This window comes from Melozone crissalis, unplaced genomic scaffold, assembly GCF_028551555.1.
Source record: "Melozone crissalis strain CALT ecotype California unplaced genomic scaffold, PUWL_Pcris_2 ptg000005l_1, whole genome shotgun sequence".
In the NCBI taxonomy this organism is placed as follows: Eukaryota; Metazoa; Chordata; class Aves; order Passeriformes; family Passerellidae; genus Melozone; species Melozone crissalis.
In genome coordinates, this window is record NW_026535783.1 from 7,151,694 (window position 1) to 7,167,503 (window position 15,810).

Sequence of the window (15,810 nt, forward strand, 5' to 3'; positions counted from 1 at the left end):
CCTCTTCTAGCAAACCAGCTGTTGCAGATTGAGCCATCTATCAGGGATGAGTCATTTGTCGGTTGCAGGGAAAACTTGGGACACTCAATATGAGAATCAGCAAGCTTCCTTTATTGAAGAGAGCATCAGACATTTATACAGCAACTAGTAAGCTCTTGAATATTCTGTAATTTACACCGACCATTGGCCACACCACTACATCAGTTCTTCTCCATTCTTTAGATGTTACATCTCTCTTTTCTCATGTCTCTTCAACTCTTTGTTATCATACTACAGCTAGGCCCAAGGACACGCTATCTTGCAGGTGCAGGACTTGGAATTGGCCACGGCCTTGTACTTTTCCAATTCTTAGCTACTCTCCCAACAACCAACTAGCCCGAAAACACAAGATGGAAGTATCACCCATTCTGGTGTCTAAAGCACTTGGATTTAGTGAGGGCATGTTTGGTAGGGAAACAGTGACTGTGCTGAGCACTGTCATATAGGGATTGATGGAAGTCTGCCTGAAGGTCCCTCATGAGCCTCCCATTTTCCAGGCTACAGCTCCCTTTAGCACCTCCTCACTGGCCTTGTGCTGCACTCCCTTGCCCAGCTCCCCTGTCCTTCTGTGCACATGCTGCAGCCCCTCCATGACTTTCTGCTCCCCAGGGCCCACAAGTGCACACAGCACTCCAGCTGTGGCCGCAGCGCTGCCCAGCACAGGGCCACGCTCACTGCCCTGCTCCTGCTGCCCCACTGCTGCTGGCACAGCCACCATGCCCTTGGCCTTCTTGGACACCTGGTCCCAGGCTGGCTCTTCTTCAGCTGATCTTCTATGGCACCCCTGGGCTCTTTTAACCCATGCAGTTCCCCAGCCACAGCATGGCCTGCTTGAGTTCAAGTACAGCATCCACCATTTCTACATGTTCCTCTTCTGAGCAAAACAAGACAGCAGTCAAGGACTCCCAGCTTCACCCCCACTCCAGGCTCCAAGGCTCTTGCCAAAGCAGCAGACTTTATCACTAAGTGCATTAACAGAAACATGCCCCTTCTGCTTTTTGCCTCACAAGAAGGCTTCCCAACTGCGTGCATTTCCTTTCTTTGGCCACACAGAACAAGAATGGCTCCCCACAGCTTCATGGACAACGTAATGTGAGTCTGTCCAAATTTTCCCTCATCTGCTTCATGATTTTCATTGAGAGACCACTGAAGAGAAGACCCTTCCCCCCCCGCCCCGTCAATAATCTCTGGTTCTGAAGAAGAAAGTCACACGCCAAAGGCTTGGAGACCTGAAAGCTCAGTGTTAAGCTATTTGTTTTCACAGGTGTAGTTTGCTCTCTGCCAAGAAGGGGGCACTGTGCCCCGTTTGCAACAATGGCTTTGGAAGCTGTCCCATCTCTTGGCCTGGTTGGACTTCTCCTGAGTTTCAGGTGGTCTCCCACAGAAGACCCTCACCTGCTTTAAAACCACCGTGACAGACAGACTGAGATGTAAGGACCCTCTCCATCAAGGACTGGGACTGAAACCCCCGGCCTGAGGGAAGTGTGTGGGGGGAGTCAAGCTGATCAAAGTGAGATGTTTGCCTGCAGGTGTGACCACTGGACCAGGAAAACAATGGCTCTCATTTACTGCTGAGAATATAGAGTACCTGTTACATCTATTCCCTATTGTATCTCTTTCCCACCCCCCCCCCCCCCCCCCCCAACTTTCAAAATTAAATACCTCTGAGTTAGCTACAGATTTTGAGATCTCCCGAGCATATCAGGCAGATCCTCGACTGGACTGGACCAAAAGACTTTGTCTCTATGTCGGTAGCTATATCTCCCCCTCTCTCTTCTCTCTCTTTATCTTTTTCTCTCCCTTAATCCCTCAATCGCATTTTGCAGTGGTCATTCAATAAAGGTGCATTTGTTTTGATAATTACTGCAAACCCCCTTGTACTGTGTTAGTTCTTTTGCACCCTGAGATCACCTCCTACGAATCATCACAACATCCATTTACTTGGATGGATTGTGACACATAACCATCTTCTGTAGCTTATCAAAAGACTAAAGACGACTGGTCCAAAAGAATTTGTAGAAACAAAGAATTCCTCAAGAAAACTGTAGACCAATTTCACAAGCAAAACACACCTTTCCAACAAGGGAAAACAAAGAAACAAAGGCCTGTGACATCCAGCACTACCACGTGTGCCCTCGGCCACAGCGCTGCAGAAGCCCAGAGACAGAGCTTCCCTGTGCCAAGGAGCCAGATGCTCTCCCACAGGCACCAGCCCTTTGGGGCCTCAACATCACAGGTCAAAGGCCAAGTTCTGCTGTCGCTGCCTGCAGGAAATCCCTAGCTCCTGGCAGCACTCCAGCGCTCAGCATCCTCAGCCAGCAACAGGAAGCGCTGGCTGCTCCAAAACTTGCACCTTGGCCTTGCTCTCAAGACAGCACCACACAAAACTGGCACTTACGGGCTCACGATATCCAGGCTCTGGTGTGAGCACTGATGGAGCCTGGCACTCATACACCTCAATTTGCTCCTCTTGGGCTTCTTCTCCAGGAGCAGCGGGAGCCGGGGGAGAGACGGCTATTGGTTCTGTCAGCTTTGGCAAGAGATTAGCATGAGGGACAGGCCTTCATCTATCATTTAGGACCTCATTTCTTTTCACATTTACCACCACATCTTCTAAGGAGGAATGAGAAACTTTGATTGCAATGGGATTCTAAATCTATAGGAATAGAATTCTCAGTCAGTCTGACTAAATTGAAATGGGCTAATTCTACTCTTTAAGGAATTGGTCTTAGTTCAGTATTCCCCTCTAGCTGCTTGCAGGATGCGACATTCTCTCTGCCAAACTGAGTTTATAGTTCTTCAGGGCTCTGAGATGAAAATTTAAAAATATCCACTTATGCTTTTTTTGTTTTTGTCGAAGGCATGAAAATTGATTTCCTTTCGGCCTCCCTAGCTGGCCCTCTACACTCTACTGTACTGGCCAAGCTGACAGCTGGCTCTACAATTCCTTAACATAAGAAATGAACATGAAATCTCCCTTTCTCACTCACCTCATAATCCCCACCTCTGAATACATGCCTGAGGTGACCTGTAGTGGGCAAGGGAAAATGAACAAATGCTGTGAGAAAACTGCCTGGGCTGCTGAATCCCACAGAACAAGTCAACCCAAACAGATGATTTTCCATTTCACAAAATCCCTCCAGGAGACACATTTCATTCACACGGCCAGCAAGAGATCAGGACAATTTTCTTGCTTGTGCCTACACTTTGGCTGTTTTGCCAGTAAATGAATACAAACATGACCAAGAAAATGCAAATTCATCTGTAACACTCAATGCTCCTGTTTTACCAAACACATCAAGCAGCTTTTTTTATCCTCTCCCTCAGGTACTTTTTTTTAAAAAATCATTTGCATACCCTAATTCTCATTAACTTGCTGGAAACACGTTGCCCAGAAAAGCTTCCCCAAAATCCTCCTGAGCTGTGGCAGTTCTATTGAGAAACAGCACAGCAGCAGCTTCAGGGTTCTGGAGCAGACATTTACTGTTTTGGAGTTTGCACTTCCTTGCAAAGGGAATCAATATTTTAGCACTCAGTAAAAGATCAAGTTAGACAGTAAAATCCCTTCATGACAAAATTTAGAAAGAAAGAAGCTTTCCCTGAATTCTGGGAACAACTGCAGAGTTTTTAGAAGGCCCTCCAAGAAAGTCTGCCAGTCTACATTTCCAAAGCTGTCTTGCTTGTCCTTCCAAGTTCCCTTGCAAATGCTGCCCCTGTGGAAACAGACACCCCCTTTTTAGCTGAATGACTTGACAGGAGCCTTACCCAACCAATGGCCTCCTAATGTTCCTTTCTTTCTAATTCAATGGAGTCACTAAGAAAGAGCAGGAAGGCATACAAAAGTTATCGGTTAGGTTACATCCAGGGAAAACCTCTACTTACGTGCCAGCTGAGTCAGGTAGTAAGCAGAATAAAAAATGGCAAAAGCAGCAAAAACTGCAGCAGTGAGTTCTTCCCTCATTGTGGCACTGCTCTACAAGTGTGCAGGCTGTGCTTACACAGTTGGTAAAACAAGGCTCTTGTCAGTGCACAGCTGTCCAATGACAAATGTCTTAACCAGGAGGATGCTCCTGCTCTCAGCAAGACCTACAGCTGCTCTGACACTCAGGCCTTCTGTGCACCAAGGCAACCTTCTGATGTCACTATCACGACGTGGAAACCATGCCCTGACATCGCAAAGTAAACCTTCTATGTTGGTCTGTGAATTTATGCCAAGCAATAACCAACCTTCCCTACAGCAAACACAAAATAGCCTGCAAAGTTCTCCTCTGTCAAATAGCAGCATAAATCCCCCTCACGAGCCAAACCCTGTTGTTCAAGAGATCCAAGAGGAACTCCAAGAGTGCACAAAGCACCTACAGCCTGGACCCCAACTGAGCACTCAGATGGGACCCAAGCAAAGGAAACCAGGCCAAGAAAATGGCCCACAGCATTGCACAGAACCAGGAGAGAAGCCACTGCTGGCATAACAGCTGAAATCATTCCTAAAAAATCTCCCCACATATTTGAACATTTCTTGGACATGCCCAGGGCTCTGGTGCATGTACATCTCTGCCTTTATTCCCCTTTGGAAGCAGTCAAACTGGCAGCATCTGCCTGTATGCAGGAGCTGCTCCAGGCTGGGAATGTCACTGGCGGTGCTGATTTCCAGAGGCTTCTGTGTGCCAGGGGAAGCCAAGGCAGGAGCGGGTTGAACGGCGCTGCTGCTGCTGCTGCTGCTCTGTGCCAGAGAGCCCTGGCTGGGCAGGGCACAGTGCCCACTGCGCTGCAGGCTCTTTCTTCTGCCTGAGCTAGGCACACCTGCAACAAGGCATGACAACTGGTGGGCAAACCAAGGGGTTTCTGGGGCTGCTCTGCTCTGCACACACCCAGGACACCTTGGCTCCCAAAAAGGTCCACCAGAGGAAAACATAAGGTGAAAATGTTTCATTTTGACCTTTCTTTCCTGCTTACAGAAATTGCCAAAATGAAAGTTTCTAAGCAGGGTCTGATCCCTGCTGCCAGCTCAGGGTTGGAAAGGAGGCATTACTGTATTTTAGTACTTGGTGCACAGGGAATCACTTCTCTTACATATGTACACGCAGCAATCTCACTTACTACTTTGTATCCATGGAATTAAGAAATATTCAATACTTTGCGGAAACTCACAGGCTAAACATTACTCCAATTTTATCCGACATATTTCAATCACTCTCAGAATTTATTGACATCAGAGTAGGAGTGGGTCCCTGGTGGTCACTGTCACAGGCTCAGGAGGAGACCCATGCACAAAAGAACCTAAGCCCCAACCGGGCCTGCAAAGCAAATAATACACAGAATCACTGAATTTCTAGGTTGGAAGAGACCTTTAAGATCATCGAGTCCCACCTATGTTCTAACACCTCAACTAGATCATGGCACCAAGTGCCACATCCAGTCTTTTTTTAAACACATCGAGGGATGGTGACTGCATGCACCACCTCCCTGGGTAGATGACTCCAGTGTTTGACCACTCTTTCTGTGAAAAACTTCCTCCTTAATTCTAGCCTGTATCTCCCTTGAGACAGCTTGAGACTGTGTCCTCTTGTTCTGTCTGTTGTTGCCCGGAGAAAGAGACCGACCCCCAGCTCACTACAGCCACCCTTCAGGAAGTTGAAGAGAGTGATAAAGTCACCTCTGAGTCTCCTTTTCTCCAGGCTGAACAACCCCAGCTCCCTCAGTCATTCTTCATATGGCTTGTGCTCCAAGCCCCTCACCAGTCTCGTTGCTCTCATTTGGACATGCTCAAGCATCTCAACGTCCCTCATAAACTGAGGGGCCCACAACTGGACGCAATACTCAAGGTGTGGCCTCACCAGTGCTGGGTACAGGGGAAGAATGACCTCCCTGCTCCTGCTGGCCACACCATTCCTGATACTAGCCAGGATGCCATTGGCCTTCTTGGCCACCTGGGCACATTGCTGGCTCATGTTCAGCTGACTGTCAACCAACACCCCCAGGTCCCTTTCCACCTGAGCACTGTCCAGCCACACTGTCTCCAGCCTATAACGTTGCAGGGGGTTATTGTGGCCAAAGTGCAGGACTCAGCACTTGGACTTATTGAACTTCATCCCATTAGATTCAGCCCATAAATCCAACCATTCCAAGTCCCTCTGCAAAGCCCTCCGTCCCTCTAACAGATCAACACATGCTCCCACCTTAGTGTCATCTGCAAATTTGCTAATGAAAGATTCTAAACTCTCATCCATGTCATCAATAAAAATATTAAACAGAACTGGCACTGACCCCTGAGGGACACCACTGGTGACTGGCCACCAGCTGGATGCAGCACCATTCACCACCACTCTCTGGGCCCGGCCATGCAGCCAGTTCTGAACCCAGAAAAGAGTCCAAGCCACAGCCTGACAGTTTGTCTAGGAGAATGCTGTGGGAGACAGTGTCAAAGGCCTTGCTGAAATCCAAATAAACAACATCTGCAGCCTTCCCTGCATCCACTAGGTGGGTTACCTGGTCATAAAAGGTGACCAGGTTGGTCAAACATGACCGACCCCTCCTAAACCCATGCTGGCTGGGTCTGATACCCTGGCCATCCTGTACATACTGTGTGATGGCACTTAATATAAACTCTTCCATTATTTTGCCAGGTACTGAGGTCAGGCTGACTGGTCTATAATTACCAGGATCCTCCTTTGCACCTTTTTTGTGAATGGGTACCACATTGGCCAGCTTCCAGTCATCCGGAACCTCACCAGTGAGCCGGGACTGTTGGTAAATGATGGAGAGTGGCTTTGCAAGCTCGTTTGCCAGCTCTCTCATTACCCTGGGATGGATCTCGTCTGGTCCCATAGGTTTATGAACATCCAAGCATTTCAGTAGTTCTATGACTGCCTTCTCTTGGATAATGGGGGGAACCATTCTGCTCCCTGTCACCATCAACCAGCCCAGGCGGGCAGGTGTCTTGAGGGCAAGTCATCTTCCCACTCAAAACTGAGGCAAGGTAGGCATTAAGCGCTTCTGCCTTCTCCTCATCTACAGATATTAAGTTCCCTCCCTTGCCCAATAGAGAACAAAGGCTGGTCCCACCCTTCCTTCTAGCATTAATGTATTTGTAAAAACATTTTTTATTATCCTTTACAGAAGTTGCCATTCAGTGTTCAAAATGAGCTTTGGCCTCCCATATTTTTTTTCTGCATGCTCCAGCAGCCTTCTTGAATACTTCCTTAGAGACCTCCTTCCAATGCTGATACATCCTCTGTTTATTCCGAAGTTCCTCCAAACCATCCTTGCCCAGCCAGCCTGGACATTTACCCTGCTGACTGATCTTTCAGCACACAGGGACAGTCTGTTCCTGTGTCCTCAAGATCTCTATTTTGAGGTATGCCCACCCTTCCTGAACTCCTTTGTTTTTAAGGGCTGTTTCCCAAGGGATGCTCTGAATAAGTCTCCTAAACAGGCCAAAGTCTGCCTTCCGGAAGTCCAATGCAAGAGTCTTACTGGTGCTCCTCCTGACTTCGCCAAATATTGAGAAATCTATTAGTTTGTGATCACTCTGCCCCAAGCGACCTCCAACCACTGCATCTCCCACCAGCCCATCTCTATTTGCAAACAGCAGATCTAACACAGTGCCTCCCCTGGTGGGTTCCCCCAGCAGCTGCAACAAGAAGTTGTCCTCCATGCATTCTAAGAATTTCCCGGACTGCCTCTTTACTGCTGTATTAAGTTCCCAGCAGATTTCTGGTAGGTTGAAGTCACCCACAAGAACAAGGGCTGATGATCTTGAAACATTACCTAGCTGCTTATAAAATAAGTCATCTACCTCTTCTTCCTGGTTGAGTGGATGATAGCAGACTCCCAGTAGGGTGTCAGCCTTGTTGGCCTTCCCCTTAATTCTTACCCATAGACATTCAACTCCATCTGCCTTAGTTTCAATTTCTATGGCATCGAAAGTCTGTTTAATATAAAGGGCCACCCCTCCTCCTCTTCTTCCTTTCCTGTCTCTTCTGAGGTGCTTGTATCCATCCAGTGCAGTACTCCAGTTATGTGAGTCATCCCACCACGTTTCCGTGATGGCAACTACATGATAGCTCTGCAGCTGCACCATGGCCTCCAGCTTTTCTTGTTTGTTGCCCAAGCTGCGTGCATTGGTATACATGCACCTCAGCTGGGCTACTGACTTCACCCTTAACTTAGCCTTGCAACCCTTGGGCCTGTTTCCAGATAGCTCAGCTGGTTCCCCTTCCCCCTTCAAACATAGTTTAAAGCCCTCTCAATGAGGTCTGCCAGTTCATGAGCTAAAAACCTTTTGTCCTTAACAGAGACATGTACCACATCTGGCTCTAGCAGAGCAGATGCTGTAAAAGTTTCCCCATGATCAAAGAATCCAAAATTTTGCCGACGACACCAACACTTAAGCCACTTGTTGATGATGTGGATTTTCCTGTTTCTTTCATCATTTTCCTCCGCCACCTGAGGGACTGAGCAGAAAACTACTTGTGCTCCTGCCCTATCAACTACCTGACCCAGTCCCCTGAAGTCCTTTCTAATTGCCTTGACACTCCTCTTTTCAATCTCATCACTACCAGCCTGGAGTATCAGCAGTGGGTAATAATCAGAGGGCTGAATCAGCCCAGGAAGTCTCTCAGAGATATTTTGTACCTGGGCTCCAGGGAGGCAACAGATTTCCCTGTGGGATGGATCTGGCCAACATATGGGGCCCTCAGTTCCCTTCAGAAGGGAATCACCTACTATGGTTACCCTTTTATTCTTCTTGATCTTAAAGGTAGTGATCCATCTTACAGATGAATCATAATTGGGGGGTTGACTGGGCAGACAATTTTCTCCTAAATCATCTAGTTGCGTCTCCAGATCCAGGACCTCATACCTATTCTGAAGTGGGACATACCAACCCCTGGATTCCCAAAATCTGCTGAGCAGGAAGAGATGGATTGTGGTGATCGGCACCAGGGGCAGGTAGAGAGTGCACTTCCAGGACATCCCCTGGATCAGAACGCTGTGCATGTCTTGTCCTTCTCACCCCTCCACCCCAGAACCAAGGAGCATCCCCAAGGAGCCAGTACACCTCGTGCTCCTATTCCTGCTGTTGATTATAAGTCTGCTTCTGAAAATATTAGAGCCATCTGGATGTGGGTTGAGAGACCACATCCATGGGGAGTGGTTGAGGTGGGTGGGTGTTTGCATTTTGAATTTTTTTCCTTTTATTACGTCTTTTATTTGCATGCTTGCTTGATTTCTCTTTTTATTTCATAGCAAAATTGTTTTTCCTCTATTTCTATTACAAACCATTCATATTCTGTAATAGCCTTTCCTTTCAAACATAACCATTTCCAATCACTGCATTTCTGTGGTTTGTAAATCCTATTTTTCCTCAAGGGATAATACTCAGCCTCATGTTTCACCCCAAGCAGCTCGTACACCTCCTGGTCCTCCTGCTCCTGCTCCTGGTCCTGGTCCTGGCCCTGGGCCTGGTCCTGCTCCTGGTCCTGCTCCTGCTCCAGCTCCTGCTGGTAAGTTTTCTTTTCAGGCAGTTGTAGTGACTGGGATGTCACTACAACTGCCTGCATCTCCCTTCACGCTGTGCAGCTTCTGTAGGCAAATACAGCAACACTTCATTGTAAACATAATGGAGCATTACAACTAGTGCAAACAGAAAGGTCATGATACTTTATAGAGAAGGGAAAGCTGTAGGTGGAAGCAAACATAGGGTTTAAAATTATTACTGGAAATATTTTCCATTCGTCTCTATGTCCTTGTGGGTTTGCTTTGGTTTTTCTTTGAGTTTGGATGCTTGGTTGCTTGGATTCTTTTGGTTTTGGGGAGTGGTTGAGGTGGGTGTGTGGGTGTTTGATTTTTTATTTTCTTATTTAAATGCTTATTTTAATACTCTTTCTTTTAATAATAGATTTGTTTTTCTATTTTTCTGTTACAAACCATTCATATATTTAATCATTGTTCATTTCAATCATAACCATTTCCAATATGTTCATTGCCTTGGTCCTTAAATCTTTTCTAGAAGAGATAATATTAAGCCTTGTGTTTCACCCTAACAGCTCATAGACCTCCAGCTGCTCCTGGTCCTGCTCCTGCTCCTGCTCTCGTTGCTGCACCTGGTCCTGGTCCTGGTCCGGGTCCTGGTCCTCGTCCTGCTGGTAAGTCTCTTCTTCAAGAGAGCAGCCACTGTAGTCACTGGGATGTGGCTTCCTAGCCAGCATCTCCCTGCACGCTGCACAGCTTCTGTAGGCAAATACAGCAACACTTTAGTATAACGATAATGGAGCAATTCACCTAGTGCAAAGAGAAATGTTCTGAGACATTCTTCACACAAGAAAGAAGTGGTGTAACTAACACAGGGATTAAAGTTTTTGTCAGACTGTAGGAGAAGTTGCTTTCCTTGATTAAAAAACACACTTTAGAATTTATAAGGACCAGGGGAAAAATATGTGTGTGAAAATATGTAAAACTTCAAACAATGTCTAATTACAATACTTTGTAGGGCAAGATACTTGTGCTAATGTCGTTTTCCTATTAAGGATAATAAAGAATATTTATATGCCATGTCTTTCAAATAAGCAATTAAGAGGCAGACAGTTGTAAATACTTCAAATACATAGTCTTGTCAAAGCTATTTTACAACAAATGTAGATTCTCTCCTGATATGTTTATGTTCATTTTTTTTTATTCTAGCATTCTGGGGACGTCAAAGATTCAGAACCTACAGTCTGTCTGAATTCGACTCAGGTTACAGTAGTATGACACCCGACAGAACCTACACTCTGTCTGGAAGCGACTCAGTCTTCACTTCATCACCCAGCAGATCCTATAGTCTATCTGGAACTGACTCAGGCCTCCATAGTCTGACACTCGGCAGAACCTATACTGTGTCTGGAAGCGGCTCAGCCTTCAGTACGTCACCCAGCAGATACTATACTGCGTCTGAAGGCAACTCATTCTTCAGTACGTCACCCAGCAGATACTATACTGCATCTGGAAGCAACATGTCTGGAGGTGTGTCATCCTACAGAACCTGTACTGTCTCTGGAACCAACACTGCCTTTCCTTCCAACTACAAGCATTTCCATTCCATACATCTCCTTTCTTTTTAAAATTTACCATCACTGAAGCAAATTCACTTTCTCTGAACAGACTCCATCAGGCCTCCCCAAGGAGCCAGTACACCTCGTGCTCCTATTCCTGCTTTTGGTGGTAAGTGTGCTTGTGAAAATGTTATAGTGATTTGGATGTGGGTTGAGATCCCACATCCAAGCGGACTGTTTGCGGTGGGTGGGTGGGTGTATGCATTTTGATTTTTTTCCTTTTACTACTTCTTTTAATTGCATGCTTGCTTGCTTTCTTTTTTTTTTTCCTTTTTAAATTGCAAAGTTGTTTTTCCTATATTTTTATTACATACCATTCATATTCTGTAATAGCCGTTCTTTTTAAACTTAACCATTTCCAATGGGTGCCTTTCCATGGTTTATAAATCCTATTTTTCCTCAAGAGATAATATTCAGCCTCATGTTTTCCCCTCAAGCAGCTCGTACACCTCCTGGTCATCCTGGTGCTGCTCCTGCTCCTGCTCCTGCTCCTGCTCCTGCTCCTGCTGGTAAGTCTCTTTTTCCAGCAATTGTACTCACTGGGATGTGGGTTCCTAGCCAACATCTCTCTTCATGCTGCACAGCTTCTGTATACCAATACAGAAATGCTTCACTGGAAACGTAATGAAGCATTACAAATATGGCAAACAGAAATGTTTTTATACTATTTAGAGAAGTGTAAGGGGATGGCAATGTCTAATAGACAGTTTAAAATTATTATTGGAAAGTTTTATTTTTCTAATTGTTTCAATTTTTTTTTCCAAATTGTTTCAAATTGTATTTCATTTTCAAATTTCATTTCAAATTGTTTTTTCTTTATTTCTCTTACAAATCATTCTTATTTATTAATAGCCTTTCCTTTAAACCATAACCATTTCCAATCTGTGCATTGCCTTAGTTTTTAAATATTACTTTTAATCAAGAGATAGTATACAGCTTCGCGCTTCACCCCTAGCAGCTCATAGACCTCCTGCTCCTCCTGCTCCTGCTCCTGCTCCTGCTCCACTTCCTGCTCCCGTTCCTGCCCCTGGTCCTGGGCCTGGTCCTCGCCCTGCTGGTAAGTCTCTTCTTCAAGCAATTGTAGTCATTGGGATGTGGGATCCAAGCCAGCATCTCCCTTCATGCTGCGCAGCTTCTGTAGGCAAATACAGCAACAGTTTAGTATAACGACAATGGAGCAATTCACCTAGTGCAAAGAGAAATGTTCTGAGACATTCTTCACACAAGAAAGAAGTGGTGTAAATAACTCAGGGATAAAAATTTTTGTCACGACTGTAGAAGCTTCTGGTTTCCTTGATTAAAAAACACACTTTAGAATTTATAAGGACCAGGGGAAAAATATGTCTGTGAGAATATCTAAAACTTCAAACAACATGTGATTACAATAATTCCTAGGGCACGACAGTTGTGACAATGTCCTTTGTCTATTAAGGACTAATATAGAATATTTATATGCCATGTCTTTCAAATAAGCAATTAAGACACGGAGCAAACAGTTGTAAGTACTTCAAATACGTACAGAGACCTATTTAAGAGCAAATGTAGATTCTCTCGTGATTTGTTTCTATTTTTTTATTCCAGCATTCTGGGGACGTCCAAGATTCAATACCTACAGTCTGTCTGAAACCGATTCAAACTACAGTAGTATGACCCCTGACGGAACCTATACTGTGTCTGGAAGCGACTCTGTCTTCACTTCGTCACCCAGCAGATCCTATAGTCTATCTGGAACCGACTCAGGCCTCCGTAGTCTGACACTCGGCAGAACCTATACTGTGTCTGGAAGCGGCTCAGCCTTCAGTACATCACCCAGCAGATACTATACTGCGTCTGAAGGCGAATCACCCAGCAGATACTATACTGCGTCTGGAAGCGACATATTTGGAGGTGTGTCATCCTGCAGAAACTTTACTGTCTCTGGAACCAACATTGCCTTTCCTTCCAACTACAAGCATTTCCATTCCATACATCTCCTTTCTTTTTAAAATTTACCATCTCTGAAGCAAATTCACTTTCTCTGAACAGACTCCATAGGGCCTCCCCAAGGAGCCAGTACACCTCGTGTTCCTACTCCTGCTATTGATTATAAGTCTGCTTGTGAAAACGTTATAGTGATTTGGATATGGGTTGAGAGCGCACATCCATGGGGAGCGATTGAGGTGATTGGGTGGGTGTGTGCATTTTGATTTTTTTCCTTTTATTACTTCTTTTAATTGCATGCTTGCTTGCTTTTTCCTTTTTTTAATAGCAAAATTGGTTTTCATTTATTTCTATTACAAACCATTCATATCCTGTAATAGGCTTTTTTTTTCAATCATAACCATTTGCAATCAGTGCATTTCCTTGGTTTGTAAATCCCATTTTTCCTCAAGAGATAATATTCAGCCTCGTGTTTCAGCCCTAGCAGCTCGTACACCTCCTGGTCATCCTGCTCCTTCTTTTAAGTCACTTTTTCAAGCAATTGTAGTCACTGGGATGTGGGTTCCTAGCTGCCATCTCCCTTCCTGCTGCACAGCTTCTGTAGGCCTATCCCGCAACACTTAATTATAAACACAATGGAGCTTTAAACCTCGTGCAAACAGAAATGTTATAATACTTTTTAAGATGTAGGCTAACACAGGGATTAAAATTAATACTGGAGGATTTTTTTTCCCTATGTGTCCTGTATTTGCTTAGATATTTGTTTTTTTAGTCTGGGTTTAGCTGCTTGGTTGGTTGGATTCTTTTTGGGTTTTCAAAGTGGTCCTTGTGGTTGGGTGGTGTTTTAGTTTTGATTTATTTTTTTAGTATTTCTTTTAATTACATTTCTTAAACTAAGTCCCTTCTCCTTTCTTTCTGTTTTAAACCATTAACATTTTTATAATAACTTTTCCTTTCAACCATAAGCATTTCAGGTCTTAGTGTTTACTTGTTTGTTAAAACTTACTTTTTTTCAACAGGTAATTTTCAGCCTTCAATTTCATCCCACGCAGCCAGTACACCTGCTACTCCTACTTCTCCTGATGGTAAGTCTGCTTTTCAAGAAATTATAGTCTCTTGGATGCGGGTTTCTAGGCAGCATCTCCCTTCATGCTGATCAGATCTTGTACGTAAATACAACAATACTTTATTTTAAACATAAGGAGCAATAAAACGAGTGCTAACAGAAATGTGAGATTTTTTAAAGAGAGAATGAGGATGGTGAAACCTAACACAGGGATTAAAATTACTTGTGTAATTTTTCTTTTGGTTCTTGACTGCATGAAAAATTTTTGTTTTCAGTTTGGATTTGGTTGGTTGGGTTCTTTGGTTTTGGGGAGTGGTTCCGCTGGGTGGTTTGGTGTTGGGGCTCTAATTTTTTTGTTTTAAAATTATCTCCGCCTTCAACTTTTTTTTTTTACTGAAGGCATTTCTTTTCTTTATGTGATAAATCATTGTAATAGCCTTCCCTTGCAAACATAACCATTTCAGTTTCATATATTTCCATATTTTTAAAATTCACCTTCTCTGAAGTACATTTACTTTCTCTACACAGAATCATTTCAGCTTGTCTTCGTACCCCAAGGAACCATTTCACCTCGTACTCCTGATCCTAATGGTAAGTCTGCTTGTCAAGAAATTATAGTCATTTGGATGTAGGTTCCTTGCCAGCATCTTCCTTCATGCTGCACAACTTCTGAAGACAAATACAACAATACTTGATTGTAAACATAATGGAGCAATAACACTATCGCAGATATTTTGAAATAGTAATTTATTGCAACTATAGCCATTTCAAATCTGTGCATTTCTTTGCGTTTAAAAATGTACCTCCTCTGAAGTAATTTTATTTTCTCTGAACAGCCTCTTTTCAGTTTCCGGTTTCAGCCCAAGCTGCTCGTACACCTCCTGCACTAGCACAAGCTCATGATGGTAAGTCTGCTTGTCAAATAATTGTAGTCACTGGGATGTCAGTTCCTAGCCAGCATCTGCCTTTATGCTGCACAGCTTCTGCAGTCAAATACAACAATCCTTAATTGTAAACATAATGGAGCATTAAAACTATTGCTAACAGAAATATTCTGAGACATTTATCAGAAGAGAAAGGGGTGGTGAAAGCTAACACAGGGATTAAAATTACTGCCGTGATTCTCTCCATTGGTGCCCAATAGCTTGGCTATTTTTGGTTTGGGGTTCTTTTTTGGTTGGTTGCTTTTTATGATTTTTTTGGTTTTCCAGAGTAGCAGTAGTGTGTGGGTGGCTTTTTGACGTTTTGAATTTTTTTCTTACTTTTTTTTTTTTTTTTTGCCATATGCTTCTTCCTTTCATTATGTTACATACCATTAGCGTTTTTTAATCATATTCTCTTGCAAACACAACCATTTCAGTTCTGTGCTTTTCATTGCTTTTAAAAATTTACCTTCTCTGAAGTAAATGTATTATCTCTGAACAGATATATTTCAGGTGAGCTTTGGACCCAGAGCACCCCGTACACCTGCTACTTCTACTCCTGCTGGTAAGTCTTCTTTTTGAATGTTTTCTTTTCTAACTTAGTTTAATTACATTCTTTCTTTCATTCTTTCTTTTGTTCTTTCTTTCTTTTTAAGAGCCAAAGGCTTTTTCCTTTCTTTCTGTTATAAAACATTAACATTCAGAATAAGTTTGTTTCCTTGAATAAAAAACACAGCTTTGGAGTTAATATGATGAGAAATAAAAGATGTCT